General features: G+C 34.9%; 1 protein-coding gene across 2 annotated transcripts in view; it reads left to right on the top strand.

Moving 5' to 3' along the window:
* Positions 1-20505, top strand: part of ARHGAP24 (Rho GTPase activating protein 24) — a 498181-nt gene that overhangs the window by 59327 nt on the left and 418349 nt on the right. The gene's annotated exons all lie outside the window — the stretch shown is intronic.

Here is a 20505-nt window from a genome sequence, read left to right as displayed (position 1 = left end):
TTTCTGTGGTTTGTTTTTTTTTATATTGAGCATCTATTAACTGGAGAGTCCTAAGTCTTGCAGGGCTCATATACCATCTATATAGTAAAATTGTAAAGCATAGGTGGTTGTCAAGTTACAGTAACAACTCAGCCATGCAAAGTGGTAATGGAGGTTATGGATACCGTTGTTTTCATGAGTGAATTTTAAAGTCATACTGTGAAATGAATTGTGATTTAAAAATTTAGAAATAGAGGGTAGGACATTGGTTCATATTTTGTCTCTTTGTGATTGATACATGTTTCACTTGTGGTCTTTGTGGGAAAATAAAATTCACCCTTGGTGGTTAAAATGAAGAGATTTTAGAAATAAATTTGTTATCAGGGCAGAGAATGATAGATAGGATGATGCCATGGGAACGAGGGCTGTGGATGGCAAGTGGAGAATAATTAACACAAATACATATACTGAGAATTGTATAATCAATGTTTGACACATTATCTCTACCTATATCTGTAATCATGTTTTCTGTATAATTTTCTTCAGATAGAGTATGTGGTACAACTGGAGACTAAACTTGGCATTGTAAAAACATTAGTTTTTCTCTACGCCCTGCAAATTTAATCTGTCCATGAAAGACTATATAATATTTAATACCAAACATAATGTTTTGTGAGTTTTTGAAGGAAAAACTACAAACTGTGATCATACCATAAACATTTGAACATCAGCATCTGATAACAGTTACGATCTTGCCACATGAAAACATGGTATAACCATTGTTATCCTGTCACAAATAAGAAGTCTCAACAAATCCTTAGTGTATAATGCTATCTTTATATTGCCCATGGCTTTCTGTCAGTGATGGAAAGCTTCTTATTTCCTGAATGCTTTCTAGTCACTGATCAGTGGCAGCTCTCAATAGGTAAAAGCCAATTCTGTCAGCAAAAGACGCTGACTTGGGAAAGGAAACCTCTCTGCTAAGACCCTGGGGTGACCCCTGGAACATCTTCAAGGACATGGCTGTGCCTTTTGCTTTCTAAATGTGAGATGTTATAAAAACATAAATAAATGTTCTAACAGACAGCCTGAGATAAACTATATATAAGGATGTTTAATGGAGAGTTTAAAAAGTAGCTACTAGTTATATTTCTTTCTGGGCGTATAGTATTAAGCCTAAAGTGAAATGTTTCCCATTAATCAAAGAAACATCCACATAAACCCTCATTTTAAGGGAGGAGATATTTTTATCCTTTTGTTGTTCTTAGTTTTGTTTTCCATAAAGAAATTTTCTATTTTCAAGTTACATAAGTGTTCTTCAGTGAAATTCATTTAATGTTTTCCTTTGAATTATTTTTACTCTTGGCCTTAAATTTATGCTATTTTGTCAGTTAGGTTGCATTGTGTTAAAAGTTTATTTTAGTTTATATGCACTTAGGAGTCAAAATTTGAGTGAAAATATTCTCCAAAATGATTTTTTTCCTATTCCACATATTTGAGTATGTAGTTTCCAGCACTTAATTGTCTTTATAGGCTAAAGCATTCTGCATGATTTACACCATAGAGAAAGGGGTATCCTCCTTCACAGCTGGGAATAGAATGTACCTTTGGAAATTAGGGTATTGTTTCTATAACCTGGAACACATCTCTCATCCTCTGTCTTAGTTGTCAAGTACAAAAAAAAAAAATCAAGATTATGTCAGCAAAATCTGTGTCATTGCAGATATTATTATGTGGTTATAAATATTTTTATAAATATCAAATTGGTTTACATTCAAATGCAATAAAACCCTGCTAGATATACTAGAATGCATTATGATAGTCACTAATATAAAACTCTTTCATTAAATAACTAGCCTATGTTAAATTGTTCTCTTCCAAAGAGCCAGAGGATATATAGGAACACTGTAGCTTTAGTTAAGACACTTTTTCCCAATGCATCACTGAGTTTGGCTGAACATGTATGTGAGAGCTCAGTCATTAGGGGAATAGAAATCTGCAAGTTGTGGACGAGGGAATAAGGGAGTGGAATGATCTAATGCAGATAGACCTAGTCCAAGGAACTATGTGAAGCAGCCAACACTAGAAGGGCGGTTATAGCAGAGAATAGATAGAGGGATATAGATAGATTAGATATCGATAATAAGATATATAAATGGAAATCATTGCCAGTAAGGTAAGGCACACTTGGGGGTAACTTGAAAAAGACACCAAGGAAAAGTACAGGTTCTTGAGTGATTTCTATTCATTTAGGTTTTGATACACCTTTTTTTCATGCAAATCACACACTAATCACCAAGTGGGTATTTAAAACAACTTCCTTATTTTATTCATAATTTGTTATTGTAAATAACTTCCTTAAGTTTGCAGAGCTAGAAAGTGGTTGGGCTGGAATTCTCACACTGGTCTGTCTGCTAGAGCACTAAGGTCTGCCCCCTTGCCACCTCCTCTAGCAGAAGGAAGGTGGCTGGGGATAATGAAAGGAGCCGATGTGGTGACAGATTTCTCTGGTGATGGGCAAAGGGTAGCTGGCCTGTGGGCTAGGAGGGAAAGCAGTTGGAGAAGACTAAGAGGGATGGAAATGTGTGAGGGTTCAAAGAAGGGTGATAGGAAAAAAATAGTGAAAAGTGCTAGGGCCCAGATTTAGCTGAGTGAAATGGAGTGTACTAGCTAGTCCTCGTAGTATCCTCCTGCTTAGCTATGCATACAGTTACTTGTTCAAAGCCTTTAGTTGCCAGTGTGACATTAGTGGAATCATACTTTTTGACTTCCTTACTTTTCTAACCTAATCAAAATCACTAGTAGTAGCCTCAGGGCAGTAAATGAAAGTGACTGAGTAAGAGACTATGACTGTGCTCCCTCCACTTCAAAATACACCTAGCTGAGATCTGCTGGGCTTTTCTTGGCCATGTTATCAACTCAAGGAAAATAACCTCCATAAAGCTTGCGCTAAGTGGATCTGAATATTTCCCAAGACAAGGAGTTGAGGTGTGTGGAGCACATGCAGTCCAACTCCACATATGGTATTTCCTTGAGCTTAGTTTCGAAAGTAATTATAAAGTGCCTCAAGTTTAGATACCCACAGACTTTTGCATGTAATGTTTAGAGGTACAAAGATTCATTATTTGTATAGCTCCATTTATTTCATTATAGCTTTTAATACATGGTAAATAAATTATGCCTTTTTTAGTTGAAGAGAAGAAAGTAATCCATAAAAGCCAAAGTAAAAATTTACAGTATCCAAATTATTGCTTTTGCAAGTGAGATACAAAGTATTTTTTCTACTTGTGAATAAAGAAAGTGTATTCGAGTTATAAATATAACACTACTAACTGAAATGTGGAAATCAGGAAAGTGGTAAATAATTAAGACTGTAGAAACTGACAATTACTATGTTATTGGTAGCACACAAACTGAATGAAAGTTAGGAAGGGCTCAGAGGAGATTTAGAGAGAAAGGAGTCCACTGATTACCTCCTTTGACAATCTTAGTGATGATTAAAACAATGGAACCCAAAAAAACTCAGAAGAGATGTGATTGGTTATGATAATAATCAGTTCCAAAGCAAAATGTCACATCTGAATCACAGAGCTCTTCCCATTGTTCATCAAACTCTTCATAACCCCACTTTTCTCACCTGCCCCCCCCCAAAAGACTAAGATGGCATTTACAGAAAACTTCTATGATACAGTTTGTCTGTCTGTCTATGAATATGTTTCTCTGTCCCTCATACAGTTTAAGAAAACCTATATCCCTAAATTATGGCTTTATTTCTCTGTTTTCTTCACTACTGATTTTCTTGGAAGAGTAAACTTGCTAGTCCTTACTTGCTACCCTATTTTTTTTCATTTCCTTTTTTAATTCTGTTTCTACCACTCTGAAATGCTTTCTGCTTAAATTTCCTAGTCACTTTCGATCTTCACACTTGATGGCCCCTCTTCATTTTCCCATCTGCTTATTCTTGGTGCATCACTCACTCTTAACAGTTTTTTTCTTTTAGACTCCCTTCATACCCTTGTCCTAAATGCTGCATGTTCTGACAGTTCCTTAGCCATTTTTGCTGTGCATTCTCCCATTTCACCTCTTGAGTATTGACAATATGAAGGGCTCCATTTTTAGGTTTCCCAGTTGGTGATTCCTTGTGTCTCATGATGTTAATTGGAACATGTATACCATAATTTAGCTTACATTTTTGGTCTTCAACAGTCACCTGTATTCCATTCATTCAACAAATTTGACAATAGTATTTACTGACTGTCTCTTATATGCCTGACACTGTTTCCATTGAAGGGATGCAATTATGACTCTTAGTCCCACACTAAAAAAGGGCATGGTAATTACTCTCAGAGAGCTTACTTGGTTTACTTGCGTGACTAGATATTAATAAAAGAACCACACAAATAAATATAAAATTATATTTGTGGCAAGCGCCACAGAGGGGATGTATATGGTGCTATAAATCGTTAAAACTTTATCAGGAAGATCAGCAAATGCTCATTTCCCTGAGGAAGTTAATGTTTCAGTCTTCAGTTATTTGGAACAATACTTGAAGATCATTCCTTCAGCTGTGAATTTATTTTTTTTCCAGATGACCTCTGCACTGTTGGGGGTACAGTTGTTATGTTTTAATAGCTGAGATGCCCAGCAGTCTTACCTGTAGATAGGTAGGATTTCGATATTTCCATCCCTAGTATAGGACCCTACTCTATATCCTTAGTATAGGGCATGAGGAAACATCAGATAATATGCTTTTATTATTGTTTAGCACCCTCAGGTGCATACTATGCAAGCCATACATACCAAGTATAGATGTTATATATGTTATTGATGAGCATGTTTTCTCTCGACTTGATATAATTACCTATCAATGAAAATATATTGATATTGTGATTATCTTGAATGGTCCCTCATATTTTGTTTTCAAGTCTGTTTCAAATACATTTTTTACTACTAGTTCAAACTCTGATCAACATAGCTACCTAACTGTAAAAGATTGCTGCTTCAGTGATTTTACCAGTAAACGAAAGAAGATGTGGGGGCTTTTGATCAGAAAGAAAACTTAGTGTTTAAATGCCAAAAATTATAACCATTTTGCTAAAGAAATAATAGTATTTATGACAGCTATGACAAACGATGTTTTTTAAAATGGAAGACTTTGGACAAATTTTGTGAAGATAAATTAATTAAAATTTTAAAGGAAGATGAGGAATAGTTAGGAAGAATTGCCTTTTGATAAAACTGTCAATGACAAATTACTATCAATGTGTAATCTGGCTGATGTGATTCGAAGGATTGTGACTTTTTGTAATTTAGAAAATACACGTGGGCATGTGTGTGTACACACACACACACTATGGAGGTGTGTGTGCACAAATATAAGTTTTCAGTAAAAAAATATGTTATGAACATTTAGGTCATAGGTAATTTTTCAAAATATTCAGAACTTTATCAAAAATCAGTGTTTAAAGTCACAAGAATTTCTTGTATCCCTATGACAGGCAATATAGGAGGGCATGGCATTCCAAGCACACTTTGTGAGAAAGGGCCTCATTATTTTTTTCCAATTTGCTGAAGATAAAGTTAATTCAGAGAATGAAAATCATCTTTTCTGACTAATAGGCTATATTAGATACTCTATATGTACTGTTTTTTTGTATTACCTCTTTCTCATTTACATTTCAGTCATTAGATAAACACATATTGAGTATCCACTTTATGTTCCCTTATGTGCTATGCATGAGATTATAAGGCACAATCCTTGACCTTGGGAAATATTTCATCTGGTTGGTAAGATAAGGATCATGCCTAAGACACAATTAAAAAAAAACAAACAAAACCACATTAACTATTGATGCAATGGCTCCTGTTTTGTGCCCAGCCATTTTTACTCCAAAGTTTTTTTCCTCTTTTGATTATTGACTCTAGCCCAGGGCAGAAAGTGTCTATTTAGAGCAATGAAAGGGAATTTAGTACTTTAGTGTGAAAGAATGTTAGCAAAAACCTATTCAACTGTAAAAATTCATGTAGAGCCAAGATATTCGGCAGAGGAAAATAATGTTCTTTTAGGTCAATTTTGAAAGTATTTCTAAGGTAAGCTGAGTTCCAATATCTAGAAAAGTATTGCTTGTTTGAGTCCTTAAACGCTTCTTTTGCCCATGTTTACCTGTGATATCTATTAATACAATTGCAGAAAACTTTCTTCAGGATTATAACAAACTCTTGGCATTACTAAGTATGCTTTTCTACAAATTGAGATATTACCTGGCCATTAGTAGGCATCATGTCACTGAGGAAAACCTTTTTAAATTGTTGAACTTGTACCTCTAGAGATTTATTTACATTTTTGGGAATTGAGAAGATTATGAATAGCCATTCAAATATATTCAGAGAGAGCATAGGTTGTGGGGTGTACAAGTCATTTAACACTTGTATTTTGGTTGTCAGGGTTTCCCCTATTGACTTCTGATGAACAAGTCCTTCCTTAAAGGTACAGATATGTGTATCAAGTCTGAAAAGTAATTTGATAATTTAGGAAAGATATATCTGGGGAATAAATTTAGCAGCGTAAGCAAAATGATAATAATAATTTGTGCTGCTTTGGAAAATTTTTGAGCAGTTTTTGTTTTACCCTGGTAATCATTAATAACTAAGGGGGGAAAATCCTAATAAAATTCTCATAGGTTTCTTCTTTCTAGGATTTTGAGGGATAAAGTAGGCTAGAAAACAGAGGTAGTATAAGCACTTGGGTCTGAATTTTTACTCTCCAGTTTTATCAGGACTCAATTTAGAAAGTAGAAATTGCTCTCTCTTCAGTGCAAATAAACTTGCCTACAAAAAGCAATTAAAAGAACAGTGTCGCTTGAATACACTGTGTTCAATGCTGCTTACTTCCTTTTTATTTTTTTGACTTTATATTACATTAAAACAGATAAAATTGACATTTTTGCAGGTCAAAATCTATCAAATATTAGAAGTTTGGTGTATGGATCAACCTTAATGAAAGGGTTTAAGGAGGTGATTATATTTTTGGTGTGTGATGGCAGTTTTATGATTTGGTATTTGAGGTCATAGGTACCATAACTTAACCAAATCTTTCAAAAGCATAGTGGAGGTAATGTATAGACCAATTCAGTTATTGTAAATATTCAGATTTAACAAAAATATTTTATGTCAGTCATTAAATAGCTTCTTAGTTTATAATGGAAAGTTGATTTTATTATGCTGTGATGAAAGACCAATATTGTAAATATTGGCATTACAATTTAATTTGCATTATTAATAAACTTTGGGTTCTGATGACTTGCAAAGAGTTTTCTTTTCACTTTCCACATATTACTGCTAATGAAGATTTAACCTATACCGTCACTGAATTTATGCATAATTAGGTGGATGTATGGTGGTAAATATATTATGGAATATGGGAGTTTAGTTACAAAATGAGAAACTATTTATCCCTGCATATGGATTTTGGCAAAGTCTCTATGATCTGAACCAAAAATATTGCTTTATTAGAGCAAAGCTACAGGCATAAGACAATATTTTTCTTAGAGACGAAGATATAGTGGTTTTTTGTAAGTTCCATTTAGTGAACGTAGGAATTACTTTCCTTCTTTCTAAGTTTTAATTAGAGAAAAATGAAAGATGATGAAATATATAAGTAAGACAAATTTTTAACTTAAAATATGTACTAGGATAACCCATTTTATAATCTTAATTAGATCTACTCTCTTATTTTTTAAAATATTTTTCACATTGAAATTATCTTGGAAGTTTTATTGTTCAAATACATTCGTCTCCATTTTACTGCTCCTACTTTTCCCTGTCCCACCCTCAGTCGTTCCCCATTTTGGCTTTGACCGTGGGTCCTCTATACATCTTCCTTGATTTGACCCTTCCCCTTCTTCTTCCCATTACTTCCTTCCCTCCTCCCCTCTCGTTACTGTTGGTTTGTTTTTTCTTTCAGTGTTGCTGGTTATATTTTTCTTGCTTGTTTGTTCTGTTGATTAGGTTCCACTTACAGGTGAGATCATATGTTGTTTGTCTTTCACTGCCTTGCTTATATTGCTTAGCATAATGCTCTCCAGTTCCATCCACGCTGTTGTGAAGGGTAGTAGCTCTTTCTTTCTTTCTGCTGTGTAGTATTCCCTTGTGTAAATGTATCACAGTTTTAAGTGCCCATCATTTATTTATTGATGGGCACTTAAGAAAAATCATCAAAAGTATATATTAAGAATAAAGTGTTTAAAAATTATTTTGTAAATGAAAACTAAAGCTGAAACTTTTGCTTTTCAGGCTTTGCTGGCATAAATTACCACCTAATAGACACCAGATAATTTTTACTAAATTTAAATTGGTTAAGTGAAAGAAAAATAGTAAATGTCTTTGAAACTTTTAAATTTCAAATATTTTTTACTGTCTTAATTTAATATTGAAGATTTATTTGAAAAGTATTGTTTTATTTTTTTGACAGACAACTTTTTTATTTACAGACCATAGATACAGTGACCTCCGCTGTTTCAGCGTTTTGTAGTTTAATTATCAGGAGGAAATGATTTTTCCTTCTCATCTCTGAGTATGTTAGAAACATCTTTCTTACTTCTACTTCCTGTCCAAGGTAACTAATACTACTTTTATTTTGTGTGATATAACCCTAATTTTATTTATTTATTTTTTAAATTTCATTTTTTAAAATTATATTTTATTGATTATGCTATTACAGTTGTCCTGATTTTTCCCCCTTTACCCCCTCACCCCAACCAGCACCCACCCACTCCCTCAGGCAGCCCCACACCATTGTTCTTGTCCATGAGTCATGCATATAAGTTCTTTGGCTACTCAGTTTCCTATACTGTACTTTACATCCCCATGGCTATTCTGTAACTACCTGTTTGTACTTCTTAATCCCCTCATCTCTTCACTCATTCTCCCCCACCCCCCTCCCATATGGCAACCATCAAAACATTCTCTGTATCCATGATTCTCTCTCTGTTCTTCTTATATGCTTAGTTTGTTTTTTAGAATCAACTGTTAATAGACCTGTAATTTTTTTTGCCATTTTATTGTTCATAGTTTTGATCTTTTTCTTAAATAAGTACCTTTAACATTTCATATAATAATGGTTTGGTGGTGATGAACTCCTTTAGTTTTTCCTTGTCTGGGAAACTCTTTATCTGCCCTTTGATTTTAAATGTTATCTTTGTTGGGTAGAGCAATCTTGGTTGTAGGGTCCTACTTTTCCTGACTTTGAATATTTCTTGCCAACTCCTTTGGTCTTGCAAAGTTTCCTTTGAGAAATGAGCTGACAGTCTTATGGAAACTCCACTGTAGGTAACTAACTTCTTTTCTCTTGCTGCTTTTAAGAGTCTATCTTTATCTTTAACCTTTGGCATTTTAATTATGATGTGTATTGGAGTGGATCTCTTTACATCCATCTTGTTTGGGATCTTCTGTGCTTCCTGGACTTGCACATCTATTTCCTTCACCAAATTAGGGAAGTTTTCTTTCATTATTTTTTCAAATAGATTTCAATTTCTTGCTCTTTCTCTTCTCCTTCAGGCACACCTAAAATATGAAGATTGGACCTCTTGAAGTTGTCCCAGTGGCTGGTTATACTATCCTCATTTTTTTTGGATTATTTTTTCCTCTTCTTACTCTGACTGGCTCTTTTTTGCTTCCTTATGTTCCATATCATTGATTTGATTCTCAACTTCATCCACTCTACTGTTGTTTCATGGTAAATTGTTCTTTATTTCAATTAGTGTGTGCTTTGTTTCTGACTGGATCTTTTTTATGCTCTTGAGGTCCTCACTAAGTTCCTTGAGCATCCTTATAACCAGTATTTTGAACTCTGCATCTGATAAATTGCTTATCTCCATCTTGTTTAGCTCTTTTTCTATAATTTTTATCTGTTTTTTCATTTGGGCCATGTTTCTTTGTCTCCTCATTTTGTCAGGCTTCCTGTGTTTGTTCCTATGCATTAGATAGAGATGCTTTGACTCTGTGTCTTGGTAGTGTGGCCTAATGTAGTAGGTATCCTGTAGGGTCCTATGGCACAGCCTCCCCTATCACGCAAGCTGGGTACCCAAGGTGCGCCCTTTGTGTGGGCTGAGTACACCATCCTCTTGTAGTTGAGGCTTCATTGCTGTTGGCAGGTCAATGGGAGGGATCTACCTAGGCCAGTCAGCTGCAGGGACTGACTGTGACCACTGATGACCAACCTTTACCCTCTGTGGAGGATCAGCTGTGTAGGGGTAGGGTGGTGGTGATCCGATGTGGTCTGTAGCTGTCCACTGGGTGCGCTGGCCCTGAGGTTTCCTGGTGTTACAGACCAAGTTCAGCCCCATCTTGTGTTTTGCCAGGGGCCACCCTATCTGAGCTATAAAGCAATCTTAGATGGTGGCTACTGGTGCTGGCCTTGGAGATTCCCCCGTGAAGCCAAGCGGTGAGTCTATATTGGCTGCTGCTAGTGCCAGGCCTGGGGCTAAATGAGGCCAGCTGTTGCTTGTTCGAGAGGATTTAGAAAATTGTGACGCATGGGCCAGGGCTAGCCATTCATATGGAAAAGTGCCTTGTGTGGGCCTGTAAGTTCCCTGGAGTGGAATCCTGGAGATCTTCAAGGCGGGTAAAATAGTGTTAACCAGGTTGATGGGGTCTCAGATATGGTACCAACTTTCCAGTTTTGTCTGGTGAGAGTTTAGAAAAGGGACAAAGACCTCTGCTCACCCTGATGTCAGACACTTCAATTCCTTCCTGTATGCCACTGGTATATTTCAAGCTGCTACTCCATTGCTGTAGCTCTGAGGGAGTGAGTCTAAGTAGATGAGTCCATGGGTGGGTTCTTTAAGATGAACTTCCACCAGCTCAATCCCCGCTGGCTTTTGAAGCCAGAAGTTGTGCGGACTTATGTTTCTGGCACTGGAAGCCTGGCCCGTGAGGCCTGGTGTGGGACCAGGACTCTTCACTCCCAAGAGATCCCTCCCAGATTTTTCTCTGCAACACATTGGTGAAGGACCATCTCGTTCTGCATCTGCACCGCCCCCCGCCCTCCTGCCACCAGTCTGGACGGATGTGGTTTCTTTAGTTCCATAGTTGTCAGACTTCCATTCAACTTGATTTCTAACAGTTCTGAATGATGGTTGTTCTATATTTTAGTTGTAATTTTGATGTGGTTGTACAAAGAGACAAGCCATGTCTGCCTACGCCACCATCTTGACTGGGAAGTCTTTGAAAAGTATTGTTTCTCTAAATCAGTTAGTCAACTAGTTTTATGATATGGAAAAGAATTTTTTTTAATAACCTTATTATGATTTGCACAATTTTCATATTTTTGAACAACTCACCACATTATTAAAACTAATGTGTATCAAAAAAATTTAGTATTTAGAAAAGTTATTTTTAAATACAAATTTGTAATGGTTCCTTTATATGCACATGTATTAATATTTATAAGCAAACACAATCACATTGAATATTTTAAAAATGTAATGTAATAGAATTTCAAATCAACATAGGACAAGGAGGAATACTTAGAGGTTCATTTTAATCATTATTAATATTTCAATGCAAGCAACTTTTATGAGCACCTACTAAGAATAGTAAATTGACTAATTTCTTCTCAGTAATCCTTACCCTTGGGATGATAACAATGTAGAAGCTATGAATCATATTTTCTTTTTAAATGAACTTTATCTGGGTATAATTTATACACCCAGTATGTGCATACATAATTTACATATAATTTACATTACTTTTATGTATACAGTGTCATGTTTGACAACTATATATACCTTTGTAACCATCAACCTATTATTATATTCCCTTCATCTTATATATATATATTTCATATATAATATTCAAAATATACATATTACTTCATTTGTGATCCTTTATAGTTACCTCTGGCTCCGAAAGATGGCTGTTTTGAAATTTTTCCCTGCTATGGACTAGTTTTGCCTATTCCAGAAATGTTATGTGAATGAAAACATGCATTAAGAGACACTTCTCCTTGAGTATTTTATGATTCTGAATGTCTTATGAGCAAAGATACTGACTGCTTTTGTTCATGACTTTTCTGAAGGTGTGTGTATAGAGAACAACCTTGGAAATTAGAGATAATGTCTTTTCCCTAAGAAAAGGGCAGGTTTGTAATTATACACTGGATTAAAGGTGATGTGTCTCCCTGGCAAAGGTCAGGCAGGCTTACTGCCTGTTATAATAGATTTAGGTTCCTTGAAGCTCCCAGGTTTCTCTTTTGTAACACAACCTACGGTTTGCACAGGTGTGATATTCTAGATAATCTTATTGCTGTAAGCAATATAGTCCTTTGTCTCTGACTCAGGAGGGAGACTAGTGTCTTCTGCCAGCATTCATGACACACATGTTTATACAATAAGTAAAATCTCAGATCCTTCACAATTCTTGACAACAATATCTGTTCTTTTGTGTTTGGCTCTTTGGCTTAGCACAATGTTTTTTGAAGAATTATCCATGTTGTTTCACAAATTAATAATTGGCTTCTTTTTATTGCTGAGTTGTACCTTAATGCATAAGAGTTTTCTTTTTTCTTTCAGAAAGTTATATTCTTCATTTGAAAGTGAAAAAGTTGACTCTTCTAAATTTCTAAGCATACTCAAACTTTTATTTAATTCTTCCTTCAGGACATCAGCGTGATCAGTCACTAGTGACACTATAAAATTTTGAGGCGTTAATGGGATGCTCTCTACCCTTCCCTGTTGTTAGTGAATGAATGAGAGTGTAACTAAGATCAGAATTTCTGTTTCCCGATTTTATGCAGAGTATGTAAGAGCATCTTTTGGAAATGTTGATATTTTTATTTATTTACAACCTACAGTCTAAATAAGTATACTTGTTGGGCAACTCTAGCTTCAAAGCAAGCGTTCAGGATCTCTGCCTCCCCCTTAAGCAGCAGCTGCCCTGCAGCCTCTCTGATGGAAAACTCTGCAAGCAGCGATTGCCAGCACATGCCCAGCCTCTATTCTCTCAGTGCTCTGGCCTCAGGCAAGTCCTGGCTCCGAGGTCTTTGTCAGTGACTGGAGATCTACTTCTGTACATTTTGACTAATTGTAGTTCTTGACTCTTTGCTTTTATATATTTATTATTTAATAAAATGATCTTTCTTAGAGGCATTTGTTTGAGGCTAACTGTGTATCTAAGATTAAGGGGCTTCTGAAAGAAATAAAACATTTGGGTAACTTTATAATTTATTAAAGAGATAAAGGAGCATATGTGATATAATTAAGAGCTAATTATGGAACTGACAATAAGAAAATTGTGTTAACTGGTACTTGAGAGGCATATACATGTGGTGGTTCAATCTAGAGTCTTGAATCAAACTGGTTTGAATTCTGGGTCTACAATTTACTACCTGTGTGACCTTGCATGACTGACTTGACTGCTTTGGACCTTCTGCAAAATGAGAATGTTTATAATAGCAACTTTTCACAAGGTTATTGTGAAAATTATGTGAGCTAGAATGTCTAAAGCACTTGGGACATTTTCTGATGCATAATAAGTAATGTATGTTTGCTTTTGATGATCATGTTGATAATGATGGTGATGATGATGATTTTAGTTGTAGTAATTTCCAAGAAGGAAGAGCTAAAAATAAGTGCTGCATGTTTGGGTTAAATTGAGTAAACAGATTTGGATGACTCCGTCATAGGGTGCTTGGTGGGGGAGTAATGAACAACAATTTGGAAAGGTAAACTGGGTTAGACTATGACACCTTGGAAATAAGGCTAAGCTTCAAAATCATGTGCTCTGCAGTTGGCATCTGTTCAAGGTTCTGGACTGCGTGAAAGAGTTATCAGTCTGGCAGTAGCATTGAGAGAGGGACCCTTAGAAGTATGAAACTGGCTGTTGGAAACTGAGGCAAAGGGGTGGTGGTAAGAGTAGAACAAAGCTGTTTAGGACAGAGGGAATGAAAAGGATAAAAAATATTTTAGTTGTGGGAGTAGAAAGAATGATATCATCAACTGCTGGGGTAGCTGGGAGAAAAGGATGATTGAATCTGGATTAGTTAGTGTTTTGTAAATAATAAAAATATTGATAACTAATCTCATAATATTGTAAGAGTCTAAGTGGCTTCTGAATCTCAAAGCAAGCCTGAATTGTGTTCATTATAGTTTTGATAATAAATATGGTTATTTTCTAATTAATTGGGAATCGGCCATCTGTTCATGTTATAAAAGACAATATAACTAGACTTCGTGTTTAACCTGAGTGTGACATTACATAACCATGTTAGAAAGCAGAATTTTTCTACAATCCTTAAACTGTTTTAGTTTTCACTTTAAGATTGTAATTTAAATTGTGCTAACACTTGAATTTTTATGTCACCCTTCATGAAATGTCTCCATTTTATAATTAAATTCTTGAAATCCTAAAGCAGCTCTATGAAATGTAAATATTGTTAGAGTGTTTTCTCAGTGGTCTGTTAATTTTGTCTTGCATATTTCTATAACAGTGCTAAGCTATGATAAATATTTAAGTGCCTACTCTTGGTTCCTTTATTACTTTATTCATTCCTTCATTTTGGGGGAATGCTAGTATGTATAAGTAAGTAGTCTGTATCAGATCATGGTTATAAGTATGAAGCAGTGTAGTTCAGTGGGTAAAAAAGAGAAAGAGAAAAAAACCGTGATCCAGAGTAAAAAAAAAAGTACTGCTCAGATACTTGATAGGTTTATGGCTTAAGCAAGTTACCTTAGCCCCTTGGATCCTATATACAGCGGTATCAGTCCTACTTTTTAAGGGTTATATGGAATTATATGGAATTTATGAAATTCAGTTTATATATTAGAATTTATGATAAGCCCTATGTACTGCCAATTAAAAGCACCCTTACTTAACAGTTGTTCAGCTTCATTTTTTACCCCCAGTCTGAGTCTCATGAAAGATGAGTTTGGGATTTGCATGAGTAATTTCCAGAATTTAGCAAGGACTAACTGAGCTAAATAGGTAGGAATTGGGGAGAGGGAAGATGTGTTAGTCATGCTATAATAAAATCCTTAGGACTTACCACTTTATACTTTTTCAACTAAAATGACACAGTGCTCTATAGTTTCTTTAAAGAAATTTGTCACTTTTACTGCTGATTTTCTTTCCGTAAAGGGCCAAGCATATGAACCTATTCTTTCTCCCCTGGGTTCAGATTATGCAGTATGCTGCAGCCTGGCTGGGCTTCCTTGCTGGCCTCTGCAAAGAACAGACATGCAGCAGCTTCTGAGCAGTTTCTCCTGACTACTTTCAAGCTGCTGCAAGGCAAAGAGTAGCAAATTAATGTCACCAAAGATTCACATGGAAGGGTCTGCCAAGTATTGGAGTTTAAATTAAAAACTCAAAACAGAATATTTGTACATAAATGTCAAGATAATAATATATTGGTGAGATCTGGAAAATGTGACTAAGTGTATACAACATAAAGAATAAATAGTTTTATAATTCAGGATCACTTTTTCTCATGGAATCTTTTAATGAATGGGCTATTCAATGACAGTGTTTATTTTAATATAATATTTGAGAGATGAGGTAGAGGAGTGGTTAAGGACACCATTTCTGCAGCCACTTGCCTAGGTTTGAATGTATGGTTGTTTTTTCAACAGCCAGTTACTGGTGGTAGGACTATACCTTTCAGTACCTAAGTTCTCCAATCTGCAAAGTGGATAATAATCATACTTACTTCACAGAGTTTTTGTGACTATTACATATGTGTATATATACACATGTACACATAAACATATCAGAATAATGAGCATATAGTAAACACTATATGTTATTTATTAAACAAATGAAAATATATTTCTATCTAAAAGTAAAGAGGTTATGTATAGATTTTTAGTGGTAGTTAATGATTTTTATAATCTTTTAAATTAAGGCATGACATTTTCAAAAAATAAAACTAAAATTTCATGGCAAATCAATAACAAGAGCCAGGAATAGAACAAGACTTGTGCTCTATTTACCATCCTTTTACCTTTAGAAGTCTTAAGTATAACTGAACCAGAAAATGTTCCTAAATCTTCCAACTAATCATATTACCTCTGGAAGTAAATGCTAAGAATTTCTAAGAATTGCAGCATTTTAGAATTAGCAGAAATCTTAGATATCAAATAGTTATTCAATCTTGTTATGTTGGGGATCAGAGTTCTGAAGCCAAAAAAAAAAATAAGACTTTCTCAAGGTCATATAACTGTTTAATTCCAAAGCCAAGTTTACTAACCATTAGTGTAAAACCTTTTCAATTACAGTAGCATACTTGAAACCTAGTGGTGGTGGTCCAGTGAGGAACAGAATTTGCCTCTCCTTTGTTGTCCTACAGTAAACCATATGTGTTCTGTTATGCTTTCTCTTGAAATGCTTTCACATTTGTAGAAAAGTTATAAGACTAAAATTAGGGACTCCTAAACACCCTTTTACCCAAAGTCACCAGTTGTTTACATTTTGTTCCATTTGCTTTATCATTCTAGCTATATATCTGTCTGTCTATTTATGATTTTTTCTCAACTGTTTAAAATTAAAGTAGAGGCATCTTGCCCCTTTATAAACACTGGAGTATTTCCTAAGAACAAGTACACTGTCATATAACTGCAATTATCAATGATCAAAATGAGAAAATTTGACACTGAGACAGTAATATTGTCTATTCTACAGTTTATATTCAAATTTTATCAATTTTCCCAATAATGCCCTCTTTCTCTATTTCTTCCCTTGGCTCAGGATCCATGCCAGGGTTATGTATGTCTCTTTAGTGTACTTTCATTTGGAACAGTCCTTTATTTTTTTTTGGTCTTTTGATCTCAAGATTTTTGAAGAATACAGACCAGTTATTTTGTAGAATGTTCCTGAGTTGGGATTTGTGTAGTGCTTACTCATGATTGGGTTCAGGTTTTGCATTTTTGGCAGGACTACCACAGAAGTGATAGATAGTGTATCCTCAGAACATCACATCAGGAGACGCACACCGATAGCTTGTTCCAACACTCATGATGTAAACTTGGATTTCATTGGATCCGCCAGGTTTCTCCACAATATAGTTACTACTTTACTTCTTCCAAATTATGACTGATTTGTAGTGAGATACTTGGAGATTATGTAAATATCTTTTCCTCACCAAAATTTTATCACTTGTTTTTATAGCCATTAATAATTTTTAACTGTGCTATTGCTTCTATATATTTACTAGTTGACATTCTATGAAAGGAAGAGCTTTCTCATGCTTTCCATTAGTTAAATTGCTTCTTTATCTATTATATCAACAGAAGTGATGTAGTATTATGTTTTATTCTGTAGTTATGATCTATACTGTTATTATTTATTCAGATTCTCAAATTATCACATATTTGTCCAGTGACAATCACTTTAAACTACCTTCTGCATCCTTTTGATATTTCCACACCATTCTTGAGTGTTTCCTGACTTTCTGGAACATATTATTTTAGGACTATCTTATACTTTTCCTGACCAAGCCCTGGAATCAATCTTTTATCCAAGTAGTCATGCTTCCATTGCAAAGTATGTGGCATTCAGAAGTCAATATTTGGACACTAGGGTGTATTTATTCATTGCTAATGGTGTCTCGTTACTTCTAGACCCTCTTAGTTAATAGCATTAGTAAATGTGTGTCTATACATATTTCTGTATCTATATATCTACCTATTAAAAACCATGTAATGTTGGTCAAAATGTATAACATTGTAGTTAGGTAGGATAAATAATTCTAGCAATCTAATATACAGCTTGATGACTAGAGTTACTAACACTTTATTGAATATTGGGAATTTGCTAAGAGAGTAGATTTCAGGTGATATACACACGCAAAAATGGTGATTATGTGAGAAGGTGATATATTAGCTTGACTGTAGTCATCATTTCACTATGTATGTGTAAATCAAATCACCATGTTGTATGCAGTAATTTCATACTGACATTTCTAATTCCAGTCTCAAACAACAGGATACATTGTCATCTTCCTATTTCCGTATTTATAATTTCATTTTCCAATAGTGAGAAATCTGGCTTCCCATTATGTTCAACCTATATATTTATTTGCTCAACTTGGAATACCCAAAGGCTTAATTTCATATTTGTTAACCCATACCACAGTAAAAAGCAAACCTATTAAATAGAATTCAGTATTTTTCAGTTTTTTTGATGGGAGGAATACAAGTTGTTAGAACATAATTTGCATACAAATCTCAAATGCACTGTTAGTGAGATATATGTCTATACTCATGTAACTAATGTCCTTTCAAGATACAAGGCTGCCCTGGCTGGTGTGGCTCAGTTGATTGAGTGCTGGCCTGCAAATTGAAAGGTCACTGGTTTGATTCCCACTCAGGGCACATGCCTGGGTTGTAGGCCAGGTCCCTGGTTGTGGGTGTGTGAAGGGCCACCAATCGATGTTTCTTGCAAACTTAGTTGTTTCTCTCCCTTTCTCCCTCACTTCCCTTCTCTCTAAAAAAAAAATAAATAAAATCATTAAAAAATAGGCTTTCCCATAACCTTAGAAAGTCCTGTTTGTCCCTTCACTGTCAATATCCTTCCCCTGAGAGGTGGACATTTTTATGACTTCTCTAACCATAGAATTGTTTGGCCTATTCTAGAACTTCATATCAATGGAATCATAAAATGAATATTCATATATCTGGCTTCTTTTACTCATTATAATAGCTGTGGATTTCATCCATGTTGTTATGCATAATTTGATTCTTGTTATTGACCAAAGAGTATTTCACTGTACAGTTTTGCCCTGATTTGTTTATCTACTCACTTGTTGGTGGGCATTGTTTGGGTTAGTTTTAGTTGGGGCTAATATGAATAAAACTACTATGAACATTTTGGTACAAATATTTTCTGAACATCTGGGCTCCATTTTTTTTTTTGCTTGTACATCTAAGGTTGGAATTGCTAAGTCATAGGTAGAAGTATGTTTAACTTTATAAGATATTGCCAAACAGTTTGCCAAATTGGTTATAACATACTCTCAACAGCAATGTATGAAAACTCTGGTTGCTCCATATTTCACCAACATTTGGTGTTACCAGTCAGTTTTTAATTTTAATAATTCAAGTGTTTATGTTAGGGCATCTCCTTAGATCTTAACAGACATTTCTCTGATATATAATTATGCTAGAACTTTCTCATGAGATTGTTGGTCATTGGTATATCTTCCTTTGTGAAATATCTATAATGTGCACCCACATTTTTGGCCCAAACTTTCAAGAAAGAAACCTTTCAGTTTAATTTTTTTAATTAATTAATTAATTAATTAATTTATATTGGCATACTTGTTTTGTTGTATTATGAAGGAATTTTAGCATTTATTTTTTAACATATCATAGTACAAGAAATTTTATGTGACAAATAATTATAAAACACAAGAACAGATACAAGGTATTTCAGGTACTACCCATCTATAATGTGCATCCTTGTTTTTTCCCTCAAAAATTTGGGTAAGAAAGTGCTCATTAATCATGGCAAAATTTGGTAATTTTTTTCCTATATTCTAAATTGTTTCTTTTGTGCTTTTATTATTGAATTGTAGGAATCCTTTGTATATTATGGATGTTAGTCTTTTGGCAGATATATGTTTTGCAAATATTTTACAGTGTTGGGCTTCTCTATTCATTTTTTAATGATTTGATGAGCAGGCTTTTACTTTCAGTAAAATCTAATTTATAAATTTTTATAGTTATTACTTTCTGTATGCTTTTTAAAAAAATCATTTTTTCCCTCAGTTTGTAAATTTGTTTTCCTATGTTTTCTTCTAGAAGTTTTAGTTTTTAAACTTAGGTTTAATATTCATCTTGAATTGATTTTTTGCATTTGATGCAAAGTGGAGGGAGCTCTCTGTTTTATAAACCTGGAATATTAAAGAAAATTTTTGTACAAATATTTTAAGTGTTCTTCCTTGGTATTAATAACGACATTTTAGGGCAGCAAGTAACTCAACTGAGATTAAGCAAACAGGAATTTTTTTTTGTTCACTTTGCTGGGAACAGTAAGACATATCTTTTAGGATCAAAGGATGGTACCCAAAGGCCAGGGCTTCAGGAACTAGAACTAGGATGGATATTCCAGGGCTCTTGCCATTCTCCGCTTATATCTGCTTGTCTCTCATGGGCCTCATTTTGCAGACAGCTTTCCTCTGCAGGGCAGGGGACATGATTGCTGGAAAGGACCCCACTTGGTACTGATTCAGTCGCATGTCCACTCCCTGGGCTGGTCACTATTGCTAGGGAGCTCAGGACCTCTGCGGGATCAAGCAGAGACCCACATTCTGGCGGTGTGATAGTGCTACCAACAGAAACAACATGGCATGAAGGAGAGAGGGGACCCAAAAGATAGGCTTCTGCATATTCCAAAAATCATGTGTCCCACCAAGCTTCCTATTTTCCAAAAGTGGTTTTTTTAGGTATAGTATCCTTATCTTCTGTGGTACTGCCGATTAAATACATTCAAGGGCAGTAAAGTAGGTTTCTGTTCAGTTTATCTAAAACTGAAGGG

Source organism: Pteronotus mesoamericanus, unplaced genomic scaffold (genome assembly GCF_021234165.1).
Source record: "Pteronotus mesoamericanus isolate MK-2021 breed Mesoamerican mustached bat unplaced genomic scaffold, CSHL_Meso_final scaffold_232, whole genome shotgun sequence".
NCBI classification, from domain to species: Eukaryota; Metazoa; Chordata; class Mammalia; order Chiroptera; family Mormoopidae; genus Pteronotus; species Pteronotus mesoamericanus.
Note: the sequence above shows the minus strand (reverse complement) of the source record. Positions and strands in the feature narration are given on the sequence as shown.